General features: G+C 38.3%; 1 pseudogene across 1 annotated transcript in view; it reads left to right on the top strand.

The window, feature by feature from the left end:
* Nucleotides 1-1,075, top strand: part of LOC144233777 (ATP-dependent translocase ABCB1-like) — a 131,958-nt pseudogene extending 130,883 nt beyond the window's left edge. Inside the window, exon 4 of the transcript XR_013335755.1 lies at nucleotides 928-1,075. The product of XR_013335755.1 is annotated as an ATP-dependent translocase ABCB1-like (transcript). The remainder of the gene's footprint in view (nucleotides 1-927) is intronic.
* Nucleotides 1,076-7,110: the final 6,035 nt, after the last annotated feature.

The raw sequence follows: 7,110 nt of genomic DNA, 5'->3' as shown, positions 1-7,110 counted from the left end.
GGGTGGGGGGGGAGGGGAAGGGGGTGATGGGCATGGAGGAGGGCACTTGTGGGGATGAGCACTGGGTGTTATATGGAAACCAACTTGACAAACTATTAAAAAAATAAACAAAAAAAATTAAGATCGGTAAAAAAAATTTGTATTTGGAAAAAAAAATAATAAAATTATTTACATTCATGCTCACTTCATTATGCAGAAGATCTTAAACCCAAGCCACTTTCATAAAGCAACAAAATGTTTCCTCAATGGTGTCCTCACAGGAACTTTCGGCAATCAAGATTTTTCCTGGTCAAAAAAATCTTGAGATGAAAAGTATCTTCTATTCTTGGAAAGCAGAGCAACAAAGGCATATTTCTATTATTGTACCATTAAAGACTTCTATAGTTGCCCAAAATGTCCCATCCCTCTCATCAATCCTCACTTAAAAAAAGAAGACAAAAGGGGTCCAATATGAAGAAGTAGGTCAGAATTCAATAGAACAGCCAAATGTTATGTGGAAACTAATTTGACAATAAACTATTTGAAAAAAAAAAAAAAAAGAACAGCCAAATGCTCATTTCTTTTTTTTATGTTTATTTATTTAATTTAAGGGGCGAGGGGTAGAGAAAGGGAGAGAGAGAATCCTAAGCAGGCTCCACCCTGTCAGTGCAGCACTTAATGTGGGGCTCAGTACCACGAACTGTGAGATCATGACCTGAGCTAAAATCAAGAATCTGATGCTTAACTGACTCAGCCACCCAGGCGCCCCTCAAATGCCCATTTCTAATTAGTCTCTTGTATTACTTTATATTGGACAAGGGTGGTAGCAGTGTTAGTCTGAAAAATATTTGGATTTTGGATATATTTGGAAAGTAGAGCAAACCATTCATGAAACTGTGCTAATTGTTCCTATTCTTTACATTTTCCTTTTTTTTTTTTTTTTTTTAGTTTCAATATTCAAATTGGCTTGACAGGTTATATATGTTGGTGGGGACACTAGCCGCCATCATTCATGGAGCTGCACTCCCTCTCATGATGCTGGTGTTTGGAAACATGACCGATAGCTTTGCAAATGCAGGAATGTCAAGAAACCTAACTCATCTAAATGAAAGTGAGTATTGTTTGTGCCACTGATTTTATTGGAAGCTTGAAGAAAAACCAGTCACTTAAAAGTGATGTTTGTGTAGCCCTTACTAAACACACGTGTGTTTAGTTCTGTAGAAGATAGAGAGGTCTGAGCCATAGTACATATTGGTAAGTGTTTGAGAAGATAATATTCACAAGCATTAGAATCCACATTGGAAGAGCTGACAGAGATATGTAAAAAAAAAAAAAAAAAGCAAAACTGAGCTCTATAAAGTCAGAAAGATCCCAGGAAGTTTCTGGAAGAGGTATAGGAACCCCTTAATCTGGACCTTGAATGATAAGTAGAAATCAGTTATGAGAGCCTAGTTATGAGATCTCTGACATATTGGATATGGGTATAAGCTACAGGAGTCCAGGATGATTCTAAAATTTTTGGCTTGAGAAACACGATAAACTGGATGTAGTTATCATTGACTGAGATACAGAGGGTAGAGAGAGAAGAGTATTTTGAGCAGTAAATACTAGAAACTTAATTTTGGGTGTTGTCACAGATTGGGCTCCTTGGAAACATGCTAAAATGGAGAAATGTGGCCAAGATAAGTGTGTGTGTGTGTGTGTGTTTTAAGATGGAAGAAATGATAGCTAGTTCGTATGCTAATGGAAATGATCCAAAAGAAGAGGAGAAAGTAATGCTTGAGAGAGAGGGAAGAGATTTATTTGAGTGATATCCTTGAGAAAGGAGAATCTAATGCCCAAAAGGAAATACTTGCTTTAGGTAGGAGCACAGATGAATTTATTTATTATTATTATTAATATTATTTATATATTTATTATTCTCACAGTAAGAGGTGAGAATACAGAGCATTTGCATGACAGTGCCCAAAGCTGAGTTGCTGAGGAGGTGATCATTTGTGGAAGGTTTCTTATGATTATTCAAATTTTCTCAATGAAATAGGAAGCAAGACATTTGGCTGATAAAGAAAGGAGATCTAAAACAGACCTCCAGGAGAGTGGGAAAGTGAATGGACTGTTGAAATGATTTGGGAATCACACACTCCCACTCTCGTATTTGATTGAGGAGGGACTGGTTGACACTTCTGAGCTTCTGAGTGACCTTTGGTCAAGGCTTGATTTAAACTAAACTTCACAAAGACTTACATCCTGGTGGGTGCTCAAATGGTCGAGATGTTGAAAATGACTGAGAATATACTTGAGAATATAGTGATACCACTTTTTCAACTTTAAGTCTCTGACGAATGTTATAAATCCTTTCCCCAGAAATATGCACATAAATATTCATACCAATTTGGGGTTATTTATGGATTTTTTGGTCTAGGAGTCCTGGGAGCCCCTTCTTTGTAATTCTGAAGAACACATTGTTTACCCTGAGGCAGGCTTACTTCAGTTCTGTGAATGCAGGTAATGAGTTGGGCCAGTAAATTTTATAGTATGTTTCAGTGGTGTAAAATTCTTATGCATTTATTATGTTAATGGCATTCAGGAGAACCTGCCAGAAGATGTACCACCTTTGAATTGGCACCTTTCTATTATACCATTCACCCAAAGGAAGTTCTTGGTGCTCTCTAAATTTATTGGTTCCTGTGTATGCTGTATTAGGCAGTAATCTTTGGAGTTCATTCTCTTACTACCATACAGTGGAAGAATCAAATCTTATAGTACTCTTGTAGCCCAGCAGACCTTATGTGTACATCTGTACCCATTCTGATCATACTCACTTTTTTATGAAGTCCAGACATACACATTGATCTAACTATGTGAAAGGTGTCATATTAATAATGCTGTGCACCTGCGTGTCCCTATAAAGGGACAGCTGCTGATATCATCTATATTAATAAGGAAATATTGAACTATTAAAATAACTGTTGAAGCTTGGCCCAGTCTGGGAAGAGCAGATCTTTAAATGGCTGCCTGAGCTAACAGAGCTGAACTCTGACAGGTCACAGTAAACTCAACTACTGTAACGTCCAATGGTCTTTTGTGAAAAACTGCATGAGCATTTTGATACACTATGTCTCCATCACCCAGATATTAATTACCTCTTTATGAAAAAACAATTGATTTCTTTAAGTGTGAGTACCTAATCCTTACTATGTCTTGGCTTTACCTGGACCTCCTGTAGACTTGTTAAGATGGACAGTAGTGTGACTTAAGTTACCTAATCATGTGCGTGAGTTCCCAGGTGGTGGTCCATCTGTGGAGCCTAGTTCCTCATCGGCCCATGTGTCTGCATGCTGATCAGTCTCCTAGGCTGGAGAATGTGCATTACCGCCCCGCATGGGCTGGTAACTGGAACTTCCATCCTCATAGATGCCTGCGTCACATGGTTTCTAATTGGGGTTGTAGTTCACATTATATCCCTTGCTCATCCTTCCCATGTAGCTCACTCTTCTAGTCTTGGGAAAACTTTAAAGTATGCTTCTGTCAAGCTCTTAAGTGGTACATATTTAATGGTTAGAGAGCAGTCTCTGGAGTCGGACTGCTTGGCTGTAAAACTCCCCATCTATAACCCTTTTTTAAAAATTTTTAAACGTTTTATTAATTTCTGAGAGAGAAAGACAGTGTGAGCAGGGGAGGGTCAGAGAGAGATGGAGACAGAGAATCTGAAACAGGTTCCAGGCTCTGAGCTAGCTGTCAGCACAGAGCCCGACGTGGGGCTTGAACCCATGAACCGTGATATGACCTGAGCCGAAGTCAGATGCTTAACCGACTGAGCCACCTAGGCACCCCCACCTATAACCTTTCTTTAGTTTTGAAGTTTGGGGGATTTCTTCAAACTTTAATTTCCCCATCTATAAAAAAGTTTACTTAACTTTTTTACTTAACTCCTTCATGGAGTGGTTCTACATTTACCTTCATGGAGAGGTTGTGAGGATTTAATGGATTCATTGCTTAAGGCTCACAGAACAGGGCCTAGTAATAAAACAGGGCCAGTAATAAAAAAAGTTCTCAACAAATGTTAATTACTGTTATAATATCATCAGTAAACTCATAATTCCGTGTTGCTCACAAATGAACCCCACATAACTTGTACGATGATATGGTTCTTTATGTCATTTCGTCTTTATAGAACTCTGTGATACTTGCTCAGTTTTTATCATTGTTTAAAGCTTGGGACATACCCAGAATTACTCAGCACCTGTTACAGATGTGGGTAATTGTCCCTTTCAGCAGCTTTCCGTGGTAACTGTGGACCACTAGCCATAGCTTTCTGGGAAAGCAAGGGTCCTCAAAGTATGGCCTATCGGCCAAATCTAGATTATTGCCTCTTTCTGTACTGCTTGTGAGCTAAATCATTGGGGGAAAAAATCAAAAGAAGAATAATGTTTTGTGGCACATGATAATTATATGATACTGAAATTGCAGTATCTGTAAATCAAATTTGAGTAGAATACAGCCATCCCCATTCATTTGCATTCTTTTGTGGCTGCTTTCGTATCACACTGGTGCAGTAGAATAGGTATGCCAGAGACCATATGGTACCCAAAGCCTAAAACAGTTTCTGACTCTTTCCAGTAAGAGGTGGTCAATCTCTCAGGTCGTGAATTGAGTAGGGGGTTATCACCTTCAATCAATCAGTAAATTTGTGTTCAAATGTTCCTTGTGCCAGTCACAGTACACGTCCTAAGTATTCATTCCCAAGCCCTAAGAAACTTAGTGTAGTGATAAGAATGGACAAGCAAACCAACAAACATAGTTATATATAATTAGTGCTGTGATACAGAGATAAACAAAATGGTTGGGAAAAGAGAGGAAGGGCACCCGACTTCATACATAAGAGTCACAGGAGGCTTCCAAGGGGAAGCGATAACCAGGTTTGGTGAGCATAGTACCTCTCTCATGCCCAAAATAAACATGTTCTATGTAACAAACAAAATTATTTTAAAATAAACATTAAGTAAAAAGTAAGTTAATAACCTTCTCTCATCACCCTACTGCCACTCCCCGGCTGTATATCCTTCCATGCCTTCTCAAAGGCAGCATGGAATCTCTACTTAATTTTTAGTGTGAGACCCTCAGCTCCCTGTGATTAACCTGCTTATCTGCAGATTCAGAATCCAGATATCAGATCATCTGGGGGGACAGCCTTATAGGTTTTTATGCTGGTCCTACACATGGGGGCAAATGAGCTCTCTGATGTTTCTTGGGGGAGAGTCAGTCTACGGAATTCCTAGGGCCCCTGGCACTCTCTCGCCTTTCTTCTTTTTGCCCTTCCCCTTATAGAACCTCATTACCTCTCCATGGGGGTAGATCTAAGTACCAGAACCTCCTTTTTGGATAAAAAGTATTCCTTGCCTAGAGGAGACTTAGGTTTGCCAAGGCTTTTCAAAGCCTGAGAGTTTTACACTAAACATTGGATTTAATCAGACAGCTCCAGAAACTTTGAGTGAGCAGATCCTTCTCTGCTGCTATAATAGATTCCTTGTAGGGTCTTCTCCTGATGCCTTGTCCTGATTATCAGACACTGGCCTTGGTCCTGCTCTTTTTGTTGTATACCTGATTTCTTGATACCCTACTGCCATTCATCTTTATTTTGTTGTTAGAATTTTCCTTTGCCTGAAAATCTCTGATGATTTGGGCCTAGGGAACTCTCTGGTCCTGCCATACCACTGTGGTGAACAAAGCTTAACGATTGCTGAATTTCTGTAGTATTCTATGAGTTCTCATCTTCCTCATGAGATTGATGACTCTCTGGAAATGAGCCCAGATAAAGACAGTTATGATTTTAGACATGTTATGTTGAAGGTAACTGGTTGGGTAGAAGTGTAAATGACATGGAGGCATTTGAAGAAATAAGAGTGAATCTTGGCATACAGAAAAGGACTAGAGAGTTGGCAGTACTTGAATGGAAGGAATGTTAAACCTCCTGGAATAGGACATAGAGAAGAGTAGAAGGAGTGGGAACTTTAAGCCTTGAGAAAAGACTGAATTGTTTACAATAACTAAAGCCAATGTGTATTGAGCATTTGAGATATGCTAGGTACTGTTCTTAGCACATTTACATGTATTGACTTCTTTATTCCTTTCATGCACATTAGATTGATACAGTTACTATCTATACTTGAGAGATTAGGAAACTGGGGCCCAAAGGGTTACATACATTTAAATTGCCTCTGGTCATACAGTTGGTAATGAGGATTTGAACCTATGCAGACTGGTCTCACCCAGCCCATGCCCTGAAAGAAACAGAGGGACACCTAGAAAGGAAGACACTGAAGATAACATGCTGATCCATAAATTAAGGGACATGGAGGATATTTGTCATGTCTTATGGTGTTTATCACCCAGAGATACTCTAAATAAACTCTTGATTATTTATTGTCTCTAATGCTGCCATTTATGATATATCCTATTGGTGGCTTGTTTCCTTCTCCGTAACTGTATTATGGTTGGTTCTATTTAGTCTCCTATCAGACTGTGGACTCAGGAATGGAGAAAATGTGAGTCACTCAAATTGTAGTACCAGTTCATAATCCAGACACAAAGGGGAAAAGTAGAAAGAGCCTATTTTCATGTTTTCATTATACTTATCATTTCTGTTACCTTGCTCTGAAACTCATGAGGAACATGAAAGCTATTTATAAAATTGTCTTAACAATAATATCTGTATTTTGTTGCTTAAACTATAAGTGTATAAATCATGCACAGATTTTAAATGTATGTTTTAAGACTTTGATGTACACAAAGAAAACATTGCCCTGTGTTCCCTCAAGCCAGCATTATGTGTATGCTCCAAACTAGAATCTTAGATAATATTTAAATTTTAAGTATTTTGTAAAAATTTCCATAATGGATTTGTTTTCTTTCATTTGCTCAAGGCTTTCCTCTGGCCTAACCATTTCATTGTAATAGTTTTTAGAGATAAATGTCTGGAAAATTGAGTTGAAATTTTGACAGTATATTTGGAAGTGTAACTTTTTAGTGTGGCAATTTTTAAAGTTTCAGTTAAAACTGAAAATACAGCTAGTTTTGCTAGAGTAGTAATGTAGCATAGCCAGATTTGATTTTTTTTTTTTGGCTACTATC

The sequence above is a fragment of the Crocuta crocuta genome, unplaced genomic scaffold (genome assembly GCF_008692635.1).
Source record: "Crocuta crocuta isolate KB4526 unplaced genomic scaffold, BGI_CrCroc_1.0 scaffold165, whole genome shotgun sequence".
NCBI lineage: Eukaryota > Metazoa > Chordata > Mammalia > Carnivora > Hyaenidae > Crocuta > Crocuta crocuta.
Note: the sequence above shows the minus strand (reverse complement) of the source record. Positions and strands in the feature narration are given on the sequence as shown.